At 43.9% G+C, this 17107-nt stretch overlaps 1 long non-coding RNA gene across 1 annotated transcript; it reads right to left on the bottom strand.

Annotated features, from left to right (window-relative positions):
- Positions 1–2998: 2998 nt before the first annotated feature.
- Positions 2999–5677, bottom strand: LOC134378798 (uncharacterized). Its single transcript, XR_010023699.1, has 3 exons — positions 5488–5677; positions 4965–5354; positions 2999–3143 (listed from the first exon to the last, which is right to left on the bottom strand). It is a non-coding gene; the product is annotated as an uncharacterized LOC134378798 (long non-coding RNA).
- Between the last annotated feature and the right edge of the window lie 11430 nt (positions 5678–17107).

Genomic DNA, 17107 nt, shown 5'->3' on the forward strand with positions numbered 1-17107 from the left:
AACCTGGGGTGTTGTATTTGAATTGCAAGTATCAAAGTGAATTCAGGACTTATTTAAAAAAATAAAAAGTATTTCCTAACTCCTTCTACTGAAAAGGCTTAGAAGCAACAATACTCCAACAATAATGAGCACACCAAGCATCCAGATCTTGCTTTATTAAAAGGAACCATGGCTTTTTGGAGAAATGACTGGTTCTGAAGCAGAGAAAGTACAAGGTGAGCCTGGAACATCAGTTTATAATAAACATCAAGAAAGTGTTCAAATTCTAATGGACACAGGTCAGTAGAGCAGGGGAGCCGAACCAAAGGGCTCCCACTGGCCAAATTTGGGGCGATTTGGGCTTTATTACTTGTAATGAATTATGACGCATTGAATTTTTTTAAATCTTTGAGTTCATGGTCATATTCAAAAAGGTGGGGAAACTCTTCTTTACAGAAGAATGCCCATTAATAAAATAGAAAGAATGAGAGAATTAGAAAATCACCAGTTTACAGTGTAATGATTAACTCAGCTAAGGGTCATCAGTGTACTCTGTTACCAGTGGATAAAAAGTTGGTAGGATATTCATGCAGTCGAAATAGTCCCCCCTCAGATTATTTATGAATTATAAAGGAGAAAGTGTACAATAGAGAATTATAGTGGACGTCATTCAACCAAATGATCAGACGTAGCATCTAATAATGGGCCCCACTGACGAGAAACGTGTAGCAGTGGGGAGTGTACCCCACCCATGCAGCGCTCTTACCCAACGAGTTTAACCTGGATTCAATCAAAGGAAGCAGAGAGATCCAGATTGTGGGACACTCCACAATAGAAATGGCATGGACTCTTCAAAATGTCAATGTCAGGAAAGACTGAAAAATTGGGGGACTAATCTAGATTCAAGTATAATAAAGAGATCTACAATGCATAATCCTTGATTAGGGAGGAAATAGCTACGAAAGACATTCTGGGGGCAATGGGGGAAATTCAAATACAGATAGTATACTAAATAATATTTTATCAGTACTATATTACATTTCTTGGGTATGACATGGTACTGTGTTTATATGAGAGAGTATACTTAGGAGAGGTATGCTGAAGTATTTAATGGGAAGTATTATGATATCTACCACATATACTCAAATGATGCAGATTTTTTAGAAACATAGGGCAGGGGGAGAGACAGAGAGAGAGAAGTGGTGAATATAAGTGAAAGGTACTAGATGTTCATTGCAGTCTTCTTTCAACTTACCTGTAGATTCAAATTTTTTCAAAATTCAAAATTGAAGTGGTGGGATGCCTGGGCCCTACCACAAACCATTTAAATCAAAATCTCTAGGGCTGGGCCCAGGTTTCAATATTTTATAACAGTTCTCCAGAAGCATTTACTGCACAACCAAGATTGAGAGCTGCTGGCCTACATGATTCATGAGGACATCTCTGCCCCCAAAACCTGTACTCAGCCTCCACAGACTCTGCAAATAAGTCTTCAAAGGTCATACGGGCATCTAAGTCTCCAGCAGGCCTCTGCAGCCCTGACTAAAGTTCAGGCAAGAAGGACGGAGTAAAGAGCCTTTGTAAAAGTTTCTGCTTAGCATAGGAAACCTGACCACTTTTAGGTCCTTCTGGCTCTCAGGGCCCCTCCCCTGCACCTCTGCCCTCTAAGGCCCTCCCTCATTCTGCCCCTTAGGGCTGCCTCTGAGGACCTCGAGGCAAGAAGCCTGCCTTCTTCCTCCTGTGCTGGCACATCCTCCAGCAAGGGACCTTAAATCACACCTTCAATAAGCAAGTGCCAGGTGAGCCAGCCAAGGTGGGTTCACAAATATTGTGTCCCTCACTGTCACCCTCAGTGGCGGGAGGTGAAAAAGCCTATCATCAAATATGGACAAAGCATTTTACTTTGTCCAGAAAGACCAAGAAGCAGAAGGAAAACAGAGAAGGGCGGGAAAGAGGAGTCTTTTACAGAGCAGAGTCATGCTGGACCAGGTACAGGCGCTGCGGCAGCACCGAACGCATGTCATCTCATGGATTCCACCACCCACAGCCTCGCCTCAGGAGCAGGTCCCACCACCATCCTTATTTCACCTCACACTTGCCCAGCACCACACAGCTTGAATCCTAGCAGTCAGGGACCACAGCCCACACTCCTGGCCCCCATGCTATACCTTATTGCCTAGACCAGGAGCTCTAGGGGAAGAAGAAAAGCAAGCGATAGTATTGATCAGGCACCTACTAAGACGTTATCTTGTTGAATTCTCTCTGCAGCCCCATGAAGTTGGTCTTATTTCCTTCTTTTGATGAAGCTGAGCAAATGGGCTCAGAGATAAAGTAGTTCAGTTCCATCATCTTGCACGAAGTTAAAAGGCACCACCATATGCATTGTGTTATGTGTGAACAGCACCGCCTGGAGTTGTGCAATGTAGGACCCCAAGTGACTTGCCCAGGGTTATGCTACCAGTACATGAAGTTCCCTAGATTGACATCAGGGTCTCTCAGACATCAGCCTCCCTGGAAAAGCCCTACTCCCCCCCAACTACACACACACACACACACACACACACACACACACACGCATGCACACACACACCTCAAGTGCTCTGTGTTTCCAGACCTCTCTCTACAGGGATCAGAGCCTCCCCTCAGCAAGGAGAGGTGAGTTTTACACTGTGCTGCCCCCAGGGAGATGTCAGAGGCTGGAACTCTTCTAGACAGACCTCAGTTATGAAACATGTGAGGACTTTCCTTTTCTGGGGGTAAAAAGGCATATGTATTTTTTTAGGGGGTGCAGTCATGAGAAAAGAGAGTCAGGAAGGTCTGAGGCAGCCCTCCCCCAATTTGGCGCACTTTGAAGTACTGGCACTTACAGCTTGGGTGACCAGCTTGTTCCATTTTTCACAGGAATTTCCTGGTGTTACCACTGAAAGTCCCACATCGTGGGATGACCCTCAGTCCCAGCAAATGGAGATGATTGAGGTCTTAGTCAGCTGAGGCTGCCACAAAAATACCACAGACTGGGTAGCTTAAACAACACACGTTTATTTCTCACAGTCCTGGAAGCCGGAAGTCCAAGATCAAGGTACAGACCAATTCAGTTTCTGGTGAGAACCTTCTTCCTGGCTTGCAGATGGCCATCTTCCCTCTGTGTGCTCACATGGCCTTCCCTTGGTACATGTGCAGAGAAAGAGAGAGAGAGAGAGAATGCTCTGATATCTCGTCTTATAAGGACATTAATCCTATCATGAGGGCCCCACCCTAATGACCATCTAAACCTAATTACCTTCTAAAGACTATCTCCAGATACAATCACATTGGGGGATCAGGGCTTCAACATATGAAATTTAGGGGGACACAATTCAGTCTATAGCAGCTGAACACCCTACTTGCAACCAAGCCTCTCTTCTCACTCCCTGGCACCCAACATGCCCTGGGGGAAAAGGCTGTTCATTCTGCCAGAAACCCACCCAGCCACAGCACCTGATAAATAAATACTATACTTCTCGCTGGAGTTGCTGGTCTTTGACTGACTTCAGATCTAAACAAAGAGGCTCCAAATGGCCAGGTGCCAGATTTTTTTTTCCAAGACAGGGTCTACTAAGAGTGGGCTAGGCAGAGATGGTGGTCCTCAGAACTCCTAGTTGCTATGGATAAGGCTCTGAGAGACCCTGCATCAGTACACAAGGTCAAGCTCAAATGCTTCCTCTATAGACTTTCCTGGATGCCCTTGTCTGGAGGTGAGAGAAAGGCAGGCAGAAAGGCTGGGCACAGACTGACGCTAGAATCCTGGCTACCAATCACAACCTGTGTAATCTCTCTGTGCCTCAGTTTCCTTCTCTGTAAAATGGGGATGATAATACCTACTGTACAGAGTTGTTCATAGGGTAAGAAAAATAAATGAATTTCCAGTGTTTGGCAGCCAGTACTTATTCAGTAAATGGTAGCAAGCTCTCTCTTTTTTTCTCTTTCAGGGATTCAGCAAGTATTTATTGAATAACTACTATGTTCTAGACACTGAGGATCCAGCAGTGAGTAAAACAAAGTTTCTACCTTCATGAAACTTACATTTTGGTCTCAGGAAACAGACAAATATATATATATATATATATATATATATATATATATATATATATATATATATATATATATATATATATATATATATATATATATGCAGCAAAAGTGACAGAGATGGGGCCAAAGGAATAGCTGTATGGATGGGTCTGGAGTCTGGAGCAAGGAAGAAATGAGATCTATGAACGTGGCCACCATCAGAGTCAAGATGGGGTTTAAAGCCAGGACTGGATGAGATCATTGAGGGAATAATTGTAGAAGAGAGGTGTCTGAGGCCTGGAGGCTCCAGCCTTCAGAGGTTGATGAGGCAAAGGGGACTAAGAGGGGCTGCCAGCTAGAGGGTAGGAGGTCCAGGGAGAGGATCCCAGGAGCCCAGACTGGAGAAAACCCAAGAGGAAATGGGGAGAGAGGGTGGGAGAGAGCAAGTGTAGACATCTCCCTGATGTTAGGGTGGTTTACTTCAATGTCACTAGCTGTCGTGAGAAGCCCCAAACAGCATATCCATGTTTCTTTTGTCTCTGGGTCTCCCCAACACATAATAGCTTCTCAATCAAAATCTACTGAATTGGAATCAGTTGAAATATCCTTCTGTTTATGGCTGAGGCAAGAGCTGGGGATTTCCCTACTTCTCAGGCCCTGGCTTCAGGCCTTTGAGATTCCAGGCACAGCTGGCAAGCACACAGATCCTCCCCAGGGGTCCTTTCCTCCCAGAAAATGTCAGCACAAGTGTCCAGTGAGGCCTTCAATGGCTTCACTCAACAGGAGAGTCACATGGGCATGCCTGGCTCTCTGGTCAACCAAAGGGGAGGAGAAGAAATAAATGTTCAGGAGCCCAGGAAGGACTTGACTGAACTGGAGGAAGGAATTGAAATCAATTGAACAAAATAACAGCAACAACAGTAACAACCATTTACCGAGCTCTCTCTCTCTGTGCCAGGCACTGGGCCAAATGCAGTGCAGGAGCTGGCTTCATCTCTCATCTCATCGCAGCCCAGCCCTGTCCATCCTTTGTCATCCAGTGCAGGAGGGATCCTGAGTCCCACTCAGCAGTGTGTTCTCCTTCTGCCTGAGGTCACACAGCCAGTAGGTTCCCAGGGCCGTCTTTCTCAACCACTATGCAAAGATTTATCACTGAAGGGAGGAGAGGATGCTGGCGGTGGGACTTCCAGGACAATGGATGGTGGGCCGGGGACAGCAGCCACAGAACTCTCCTCCTCCTTAGCTGTCATCATCGTTAATGAGGCACAGATTTCCCAAATGAATTCCTCACCCCATCAGTAGCCCCTCAGCTCAGACAGTGGGATCTAAGAGGACATAAAATACACACACACACATTCAAAAAGTCTTTCCCATTGGCTCACCTCAGCACCTGAAATTCCACCAAGCCAAGGTCCAGTGGAGACCTATGCAGTTGTTTATCAATATATTCGTACTCACCGCAACTCTGGGAGCCAGGGTTTAATATCTGGAGGACTGAGACCATCTAGAGAGCAGTTGTGCTGGGGGAGGGGAAAGGAAGTGAACATTCTGAGCCCTGCCAGAGAAAAGGCCGCCCAGATGGTGGGGGCAGGGAAGGTGGCGGGTATCTGGAAGGGATGGAAGCCAAACACAGCAGAGAGAAGGAGCCAGAAAGGTAGTTCTTTGCTTTCCAAAGAGCTGTGGTTTGTTTTCACAGTTGAGAGTGTGAAATCAGATAGCTAGGGCTCATATCCCAATAGTGTCACTTGTTAATTATGTGGCCTTGGGAAACTTACTCAATCTTCGTATGTCCATTTCTACATCCTTAAAATGGTTATAATGGCAATACACATCCTGCAGAGTTATCCTGAGTCTTTGATGAAGTAATCCATGGAAGGTGTTTAGCAGAGTTCCCAGAACTGCATAAATGCAAGGTAAATGTTTAATATTATTATTAATATTTAACTGAAGCCTGCAGCCTGCCTCCACCACCAACTCCTCCAGCCGCAAGCTTCCTTTGGAGTCTGCCAAGGATCTTAGGGTTCATTGATTCTCTGGGTGTGAATCATCGTAAACAGAGATTTGTGTCTTTTGATTGGGGAAAACATCTCCCCTTCTTTCAAAGGCAAAACATCTGGTGACTTTCCCAGGAGAGAAAAGCCCAGAAGACTGGCTCTCCCTCAGGGAGCAGAGCAACAGGAATGTGTTCCAGGCACATCTCGCTTTCCCTGTCCTTGGCACCTGTTCCAAGGCTTAATGGAGAGGAAGGAGCACTGGGGTTATGTAAATTGGTATAACCCCTACAGAGAGCAAAGAGATAAGAACTCAAAATTTCAAATGCACATCTCCTTTAACCTAAAAATTTGGCTTCTAGGATTTTTTTACAAATATGCTCACATGCATGCAAAATTATGTAAATGCAAGGTTATTCACTGCAGGATTGTTTGTTATGGCAGGAAAAACATCTAAACGTTCATTCGTTTGTTTAATAAATTATGGTCCATTCATATAATGGAATATTATGCAACTGTAAAAAAATACAGAGAAATTTCTATAAACTGATTATGGAAAGATCTCCAAGTTCCATTCTTAAGGGGAAAAAGCAGGGTACAGAATAATGTGGGAAAAGTGAGAAAAAGTATATACTACATATGTGTTTAATATGCATAGAATCACTCGAAGAACACTCAAGAAATAATAATGTTGTCTCTGAAAAAGAGAACTATGAGGCCAAAAGACAAAATAGTCACTAACTTTTTTATACATTTTGAATTTTAAAATGTTGAAAATACATAATTTTTTTTAAGATCACTGGACTTGGAGACAGACAGCCTGGTTCAAAACTCAGATCCACTGGTTGTATGACGTTAGTCAGTTCACTTCAACGTCTTTGAGCCTTAGACAAAGCAAGGATGAGAATACCTATATCACGGGTGGTTGTGAGCACTCACTGAGATGGTATTGTTAATAACACCTCACCTGGAAGTAGCTACAGCAAAGATGGCTTTCAGTAAATGTGTGATTAGTTAATAGACACAAAGAATGAGTACATTTTATAATAACAAATTTGCCAACTATCCTGATTTGATCATCACATATTGTGCACAGATACTGATAGTCAACTCTGTACTCCACAAATATGTGTAATTAATTATGTTTCAATAAAAAAAATACGTGATGAATCTGAATTTATTTCCTCTATGTGCCCAGGAGAGCATTACAGGGTGAAGTTAGGGTCCGACAGTAGGCTGAATAAAAGAAAAGTACTCATAAAAGTAAGAAGTACCTATCCTATAAGCAGTGGAGAGTGGCAGGTCCCTTAGTGCCTGTGTGCTGAGGAATCCACCCAGCTCATTGTCCAAGTGCCACGGTCTGCAGCAGACAGTCCCCATCACCAGGTCATTGGTTCCTCACTAAGGACCCTGTGAAACAGACAAGACAGAGACTTGTAGCACCATTTTACAGATAAGGACACTATCCTAGGGAGCTGCATAATATGCCTAATGTTATTAATCAAGCAGGCATGGATGGAAAAGCAACATGAGAATGTGAAGAGAGCACAGGTTCTAGGAAGAAAACAGAACAAGTTCTGGCTGGTCACTGACTCATGCCGAGTATCAGATTCCACATCCACGAAATGGAGATCACAATACTTATTCTGCAGGAAGTTGTATGAATCAGAACTTGAAGCACTGTGACAAGGACATGGTAGGGGCTCAATCAATAGATGCTATGATTATTTGTGTGGGATTATTATTTGGGGGCTTAGTGTGCATGGGTGCCCAAAAAGTGCCTCCACAACTTGAATATAGAATCTTTGCCTTCAAGGGGCTCACAGTCTAATAAAAGAGAGACAGAGAGACAGAAATAGATGCCACTATGGGCACAACCAAGTTCCCTTTAAATAAAAATCTGGTATCCACAGGGCATTTCTGTATATTAGGGCCTCATTATAAGTGTATCATGAGTTGCTCCCATTGGCCATAATTAAAAAATCAGGGGGTGGGTGTCAGGGAGGGGAAAGAGTGGGTCAGGCAGATATAGAGCACGGGAGAGGTTTTGCAAAGATCCCTGGAACAATAAAAGAAGAAGAGAAAGAGTTAACTGTGGCCTTCGAGGAGCTTCCCTTCTATGGCATCTGTGAGGAGGATGCACAGTGAGACCTGTGTCCACAAGGCTGACAGCAGGGACCTTGGCATAGAGTATCACAGTCAGGCGTCTTAGGAAGGGGGCTGAGAAGTGTAGCCCCAGGTGTGCTGAGTACATCACACGCAGGTTCTCCTACCTTTTCCTTTTCTTTCTTTCTTATGAACTTTAATTATTCCAGAGGTCAAGTCAATAACCCTGAGTCATAAAGTCAAAAGGCCTTGACACCAGGATACTGGTAACAGCAGAATATCGAGCACTTACTCTGCTGGGAATGCCCTTCTCTCTGTCCCTCATGACAGCCCAGAGAGCAGGGTATTGTTTTTATCACCCCCATTCTATAGATGGAGGAACAGGCTCAGAAAGATTAAGTCCTTCATGTCCAAGGTCACACAACCACCCAGTGGAGAAGCCAGGATTTGAAACCTGACCTGTCTGATAAAACATTCATGCTCTTCCTCACTTCCCTGAAGGTTTTTAAGATACTTGCTGCTGCCCATGAAGCAAAATAGATGTAGCTGTGGTGGTAGTGGTGGTATATAAATCTATACATGTGGTAAAATGTCATAGAATTATGCACCAAGAAAATGAGTACTTGATAAAGCTGGGGAAATCCAAGGAAGGCTTGGTGTCTAGTTCATCATTTTGTGCCAGTGTTAATTTTCTGGTTCTCATGATACACTGTAGTTAGTCAGATGCCACCTTTGGGGGAAGCTGGGTGACAAATCTATGGGAGCGCTCTACTGGTTTTGCAACTTCTTGTGAGTCTATAACTTGTTCAAAGTAAAAAGCTGAACAAAATACATGTAGAAATCTGTTGAGAATACAGGGCCAGAGTGGGGGCAAGGAAAACCTCAGTTGTTCCTGAGGAGTAAGGAACAGCACAGGAACATAAGTAGTGCAACAGAAGTGCTTCCCAAACATAAGACCTGTAAAGTGTCACAGCTGCCCCCTTACTTAGTAAACCGTTTTACAGCTTTATTTTAGGATAACCCAAACTTTCCAGTCTCACCCGCTGACAGAAGGGCTCACATTTACGTCTATCACCCGTGTTTCTCCAGTTTTTGCCCCTATGTGTTATACAGAGCTTCTGCCCCACCCCAAGTCTCCCGACTCAGTTGTTTTTGGGGACCTCTGGAGATGTCTTGTACAAGCTCTCTAGCTATGCACTTGTGGTCTGCTGCTCACCCCCCATCCCATCTGCAGATGCCTGCTGTCCTCAGGCACTCCAGGGGCATGCCTCTGCAGGGCCCCATGCCAGGCATGGAGGTGACAGGGGTCTGGGTCTAAGAACTGCTTCTTGATATTGGCAAACTTCAACCCAACTCCACTGGACTCCTTTGGCCTAAGGCCTCTTGCAGGAGAAGGGTGAATGTGTGGTTGCCTGGGCACCAAAGCAGGGCAGAAACCACCCGTCACAGCCCTGGTGAAAACCACTCCCAAGTTCTCCACTCAGGTTTAGAGACGAGTGCAAGGTTTGGAAGCACAAATACAGTCACAGTAAGCGAAAACATTTGCTGAGCATTTACTATGTTCCAGTCTCCATGCCAAGCAGTTTTTGTGGGCAAATTTGTCTAATCCGACAGACAGGTGGGCTGCTGTAACAAAGAGACCCAACATCAACCCAATGGTTTAAAGTTAGAAATGTGTTTCTCTCTCCTGTAATCTGAGGGAGCCTTCCTGGTCAGCAGGGGGTTCTGCTTCAGGTAGAAAGTCAGCGACCCAGGTTCTTTCCATCTTGTTTCTCTGCCATCCCCCGAGACATGTGCTTACCTGCATGGCAGACACTGGGTTGCTGCATGCCTGTTTGCAGCAGCAGGAAGGAGAGGCAGCGTACAAGAGGCAGCCGCTTGCCTTAGGTGCTCATCTGTCACTCCACTCACATTCTACAGAAGAGAACTTCATCACACAAGCTCCCCTGACTTCAGAGAGACTGGGGAGAGTGGGAACCTGTGCCCGATGCAATGCTTTTACAGTGAAAGAAGAGGAAATGCATTCTGGCGAACAGCTGTCCCTGTGCCACGCTTCCTCACAGGTAAACCCAAAGATTCTCCATGTGGGTAGATGCTCCTCCTGGGTAATAGCTATCCAGTCTGATAAATTAATCTCAGCCAATGAGACAGACCCAAACCCCTTTCAGATGAAATGTGTTTTGTATGAATAACAGGGATCTAATGGAGATGTGAGACTTAACTCGGAAGCATGGTTCTAGCAGGGGGGAGGTTTGGGCAGGCCTTTTCAAGTGGCATCATAGTCCAGGTCTTAGAACAGGGAGGCTTGGATGAGCCCAGGTCCTTCACTTGGGAAAATCACTGGACATCTCAGCCCTCGGCTTTCTATTTGGGAGGAAACACTGAGACCATGGGTGTGCTATGTGCTAGTGAGCTGTGAGGAGTGGTCATGTGTCAGGGGTTATTTTGGGTCTTGGGGGGACCTGCACATTCACCACCAAAGCTGCCCTTTGGAAAGGTAATAGGTGGCCTTTTCCTTGGTCTGGGCTTGAATAAATAGGTTTTTAAAGGTGAGCCTCAAGGAGCTTGGCAGGAATGTGTGTGTGTGAGTGTGTGTGTATGTACATGTACGTATAAATGCACATGTACTGCTTCAGCCAGCTGGGCAGTGAGTCATTTATCTATGTGGATGGTTTTTGATTGAATTAACAAGTACTTATTACACACAGTTTTCTGAAGGCCTGCGGTAAATTGGATGCTATACAGAAACCCTATAAATTTTTATAACCCCACATTCTTCAAATATTGTAATAATATAAAAGATAACTGAGGAGTAAGGGGAAGGAAGAGCAAACACTAGAGATGGAGGAGCCATGGGAAATGGGTTAGAGGAGCAGGAGGAGGGCTGTTTGTCCTTCTGGTTTCCAAGCATCAGCAAGTGCAGTCACCAGTGCGTACCAACCAACCCATTGTGCAAATTACTAAAATACATTATCTGTCCCAGTTCGAGCTAATATTCATTACAACAGCTCATATTTGCTGAGTGCTTATTAAGTGCCAGGCACTATGCTAAGAGTTTTATATACATTATCTCATTTAACCCTATCCACCCCGAAGTCTCTGGCACTATGATTGTAGCACTATTTTTCATTAGCCCATTTTACAAATGCAGAAATGAAGACAGACAGATGCTAAGCAACTCATTCATGGCCACATAGATAGTAAATGGTAGACTCAGGCTTGAAACCCAGGCCTGATTCTTGACACTGTAACATAACACTGTGCTGACTAACATTTTTTGGCCATAGGCCTGTCTCCTCATTTGTGAAATGGGGCCACCAGGTCTAGCTTTGCCTACCCTATAGAATTGTTGTGACGATCCACTAAGAAAGGATTGCCAAGGTGCACTATGAATTTACAAAGCCTTATACAAAAGAATTAAACAACATTACTCCAAGTTTTGCTAAGATGATTCTACCTTAGGCAGCTGGAGAACAAAATGGTTAGGAGCAACCAAGTTTAAAGTAAGCCCCCTCCACTTGGAAAAACTTGAGATGCTATTGACTTGACTGGCAGAAGCAGAAGTTAGTTTGAAGCCCAAGAGTTCACAGTTGTTTTAACCCCTGATCATCTCATCAAAACATCTAGGAATCAATAATACAGTCATCATGCTGTGGACTCTCAGAAAGTCCTATGGAGAAAAATTGAGACCCCTGGCCAATAACCAGCACCAACTTGCCAGCCAAGTGAATGAGTCACCATGGAAGTGGATTTTCCAGCCCCAGTCAAACCTTCAGATGACTACAGCCTCATGAGAGCCCCTGAACCAAAAACTGCTCCTGAATCCCTGACCCATAAAAATATTGAAAGATCATAAAAGACCATTGTTGTTTTAAACCGCTAAGTTTGAGGGTAGTTTGTTACATAGCAATAGATAACTAATACAGAGCCCATGATATTTCATGGCTTAAGAGTAAGGTTAAAGGGTATTAATCAGAGTTCTTGGTTCCAAGCAAGAGAAACCAACTCTGGTAAATGTAAGCCGAAGGAGAATTTTCTGGGAGAGTATCAGAACTCACCAAATCCATGAGAAGACTCGAAGACCAAGTTTAGGGTCCTCTGGCAACCTAGCAACAGAACTCCAGCCCCGGTTCAGGAAGAGGCATAGCCAGGTAGGAACACCTCCATGGCTCTGAAGAGCCACTAACCATCCCACATATCCTGTCTTAGCCAGTTCAAGCTGCTATAGTAGAATACCAAAGACTGGGGAGCTTAAACAACAAACATTTCTTTCTCACAATTCTGGAAGCCAAGAAGTCCAAGATCAAGGTGTGGCAGATCCAGTGAGGACCCATTTGCTGGTGAGGACCCACTTGCTGGTTTGAAGATGGTCGTCTGCTCAATGTATCCTCAAATAGGGGAGAGCAGAAAGAAGGAAAGCAAACTCTATCTGTCTTTTCTCATAAGGGCACTAATTCCATTCATGAGACTCCACTCTCATGACCTAATTACCTCCCAAAGTCTCCACCTCCAACATATGAATTTTGAGGAGATACATTCAGTTTATGGAATATCCTCTCTCAGGATTCAGTGTCTGGAGTGCTAGTAACATAGATCATGTCCCAGCCCTCTGGCTGCACTAAGGGCAAAAGAGAAAGAATTTGCCCCTCAGTATTATTTTCCTTTGAGACTACCCCCAGTGGGAAAAGATGATTCCTTAGGAAGTCAAGGTGTTGTTGGAGAGGGGGATAGGACATTCTGCAGCCAAAATTAATAAATGTGCAGCCCAGGAGTCATTGCATGGTGCTACAAAGAGGAAGGTTTTGAATATTATTGAACTGAACTAGACCATGTGGGCAGTGGGCTGAGTGCTTCATATTCATGGCCTCATTAATCCTCACAATAGTCTTTCAAGGAGGGTAGTATTATCCCCATCATCCAGATGGGGAAACAGAACCTCAGACACATTAAGCAACTTGCCGGGATCTGCACGGAAAGTGATAGAGCTAGTTTCTAAGTTCAAGTCTGTGGGGTTCCAAGTCCTTACGCATCTCACATTACCAGGCTTCCCAGACTGGGCCTCATGGGAATGGAAACACATTCTGCTTTGAGGAAATCAAATAAATTACAGTAAGTTCCTGAAGGGAAAGAGACAGAGGCTGAATTAAAGGAGTCACCTGATCTTCTCCCAAGGACAATGTACCTGAGTCATATCTGACCGGCTTGGCCCAGAAAGAAGTGGGTAGTCATAAGCAGAAAGGAAAGCACAGCCTGCAGAGGAGGACGGTTCCAGAACTTGAAGCTTCCCTAGGGCTCAGAGCCTATGTACTGAAAGTGGTCTGCTTCTGCCACCTAGCCACAGATGGTCTCTTCATCCAGGGAGCTAGAAGCCCAACTTTGGGAAAACCCCGTGGCTGGGTATACAATGAGCACAATCCAGAAGTGAAGATTTTTCTGGTAGATTTCTGAGACAACCAATGCCACCAGGACACCTCTGTCACACATTTTATTTATCTGGGATTCCCTGGACAGGATGCTGACTCCTCCCTAGATCAGGTGTCAGGCCCTTCCCCAATCCCATCTTCACTCCCAACCCCACTAAAGAACTTTCTCTATAATCCCAACTTCACCCTCTTTAGCACTTTTCAAATATCATTCTTTATTTTCTGACTGCCTCTTTCCTAGTTTGGATAACAAATCTATTTCCATCTGAAGGTTGATAGCTAAAATTAAGCATATTCCTGTCCTTGGGCTAATGTCTTTACGATATTATGACACTAACCAGCCAGGATTGATGTTAGCTTTTTGTTGTCCAGGAGCATTAACATCTCTACTAAGAAGAAACTAACATAGGCTGGATTAAAGCCCGCATGAGAAAGATTGCCTAAAGATAAGAAAATAAATAAAGGTCCACCATGATTCTAAGCACATAGTAAGTAGTCAAATGTGTGCAGAGTAGATGAATAAATATACCTGTAAGGCTTTAAAAATGATAAATAAAGATAACAGTTATCATTAAAAAAAAAAAAAAAAAAAGCATTCCCAGGCTTTTGTATTTGGCAGACCAATTTTTTTTTGTTTTACTTCTTAATTTGGGGAGTCGAAAGTCAATACAGGATTACTGTCTTTTTATTTTGCCAAGCGGAACATTTTAATAAAACTGTTATTTCTCTAACTATCCTTTCTTAAGATAAGAAAATGCCAACAAAGTAGGAAGAGTATGGTCACAGAATGAAGGACAGTCTTTCCAGAGAAAGAATCCTTGGCACATTGGATAAGGGTCTTTGTTGCACACTATATAGTCCCTCTCCGGCTAGCTTAAGCAAACAATCTATTATGGAGACTGGAGAGTTCACAAATCATTAGAAGGGCTGAAAGAATATACTATATACTCCAAACTTCCAGTGCTGACTCCCCAAACCACACTCCAGAACTCTCCTCTGAGGAAGCTGCTCCCACAGCTGCTGGCTCCTGAACCACTCCAGCTCAGAATAAGCACCAGCCTCATGCCCTGTTCAACTCCCTGCATTATTCAATTCCAAATCAAAGTCCTGCCTGAGTTCAGCTGGTTGGCAGAACCTAGACATACCTAGAACCCCAACCACCAAAGGATCTGGGAAATGTAGTTTCTGCAATACAGGAAGATTCTGCAATACAGGAAGGCTTGCAGGGCTGGAGAAGGCACTGAGTAAACCAATTCACCACCATTGGTGAGCTTTTGCTGTATACTCATTGTCTTAGTCCACTGTGGCTGCTATAACAAAATGCCATAGACTGGGCAGCTTATAAACAACAGAAATTTATTTCTCACAGTTCTGGAGGCTGGGAAGTCTGAGATCAGGATTCTGGTGGTGTCTGGTGAGGGCTCATTTCCTGGTTCATAGACAACACCTTCTTGATCTGTCCTCACATGGTGTAAGGGGTGAGGGAGCTCTCTGGGGCCTCTTTTATAAGGCTGCTAATCCTATTCATGAAGGCTGTGCTCTCATCATCTAATCACCTCCCAAAAGGCCTCCACGCCCCTAACCTTTGGGTTAGGATTTCAACATATGAATTTTGGGGAGATTCAAACATTCAGACCATAGCAGTTATGAAATGTGTCAAGGTCTGATTTTGGATTACAGAATCACACTTGGGAATACCAGCATGAGAGACATCCTGAGGGATGTGCAGTCAAGCTTTATTGAGAAGATTTTGAAGGTTGGTGGCATCACACTGGTGCCTGCTCAGAGGATGACTCTTCTTGTGAAGAGAGTTTGCTACCTGTGTCCATGGCATTAACTGTGGTAGTAGCATACTGCTATAGTAGACATTTGTCATATTTGTGGCTTCCCATCAACTTTTCAGTAGTTTTTCCATATTGGGGGATATTTGCATGTAATGAGTCCCACCTCCCCAATATCAGAGTTGGAATTCAAATTTCCAGATGTCTTTGCAGCTGGGATTCAGGCATGTGATCTGGGATCTGATAACCTGATAACCACTTGAGATGTGATTCTTCAGCATGAAGAAGCCAGCAATGCACAGAGCTTCCATTTTTGCTGGCACAGGTGGTAGCAGAGACCTCAGCTTTCAGAGGTGGTGGTGAGGTCGTCTGGTTCCCAACTCAGAAGTGGCATCAGTGGTGGTGGCAGGAGTGGCTGCAGTTAAGTCAAATTCTTCATGTCTAGTGCTCAGCAGCAGCAGCTGCAGTGATTACCAGTCTCCCCCCTTGAGCTGGCCCTACAGGGCATCATTCCTGGAAACTTTACCTCAAACGTATTTCCCAGCCCTCCAAGTGATTGTTTATACTTCAGTATCCTTTAGTAAATCCTACTCGCCTCAACCAACCAGAGTGGATTCTGTTGTCCGCAACCAACAACCCACCTCATGTGCTGGGTAAGCCAGGAACACCTGACTCTGGATCCACTGCCTCTACACCAGGCTGCAGTGGAAGCTTTCCACAACAGAGCACTAGCCTGGACCTCATCCCCCATTTTCTTCTCAAGTCAAGTGCAAAGGAGGATGGAAGAAAAGTGCCCTTCCTTCTGACTCCCACCATCTCAGGGGCTCCTTCAGAACAAGAATGCTCTTATTCATTGAATTTTTATCACCAACCATTTGTGCAGGGCTTAGTACAGAGTAGGTATTCAGCAAATGTTTGATGAATGAATGAGTGAATGGTCCAGTACACTATATAGTAATATCCATAATCCAGACCTGTGCTGTCCATTAACAGTATCCACTAGCTGCACATAGCTACTAAGTATTTCAAGTGTGGCTAGTGCAATTGAGGAACTATGTTATTATTTTGTGTCAATGAACTTAAATTTTAAAGCTGATACCTAATTCCATTTTTGGAAAATGTTTAGCTTGTTTAATTTGTTTATGTAAAATGTAAATTTTATAAAAGCTAAATATAGATCAATAAAATCCCAATAAAAAGTTAGCATACAAATTGAGATGTGCTGGAACTGTACACACCAGAATCCAAATACCTAGTACTTAATAAAGAATATAAAATATGCCATTAATTTTATACTGATCACATGTGAAAATGATAATATTCTGCATATATTAGGTTAAACAAAATATATTATTAAAATTGACTTAATCTTTTACACTTTTTTATGTGACCACTAGAAAACATAAAATTATATACGTGGCTTTTCTTGTATTTCTGTTGGACAGCGCAGATCTGAACCTTAGTGTGAATGTCACTCAGCAGTCAGAAAGGATGCTGAGGACATATAATATCTGTGAGCACTGGAGGCTCTAACCCTACAGATCTAGGCCTGACCTTACCATCTCATTTCCCCCACCCAAGTCCTCAGACTCTAACCCAACAAGTGGAAGTTTAGACATGGGCCTCTAAAACATGTAGAGCAGCAGAAGTCACAAATTTGGTGTTTTTAAGGACCAAGCAGGTAACCTATCAGGGAAAGGGCTAGAGGTAAGGCCATAGACAGTGATCAATTGTTCTATTTAAAGGCAATATACAAAGAAAAAAAATCCCCAAGTGA

This window comes from Cynocephalus volans, chromosome 5 (genome assembly GCF_027409185.1).
Source record: "Cynocephalus volans isolate mCynVol1 chromosome 5, mCynVol1.pri, whole genome shotgun sequence".
Lineage (NCBI taxonomy): Eukaryota > Metazoa > Chordata > Mammalia > Dermoptera > Cynocephalidae > Cynocephalus > Cynocephalus volans.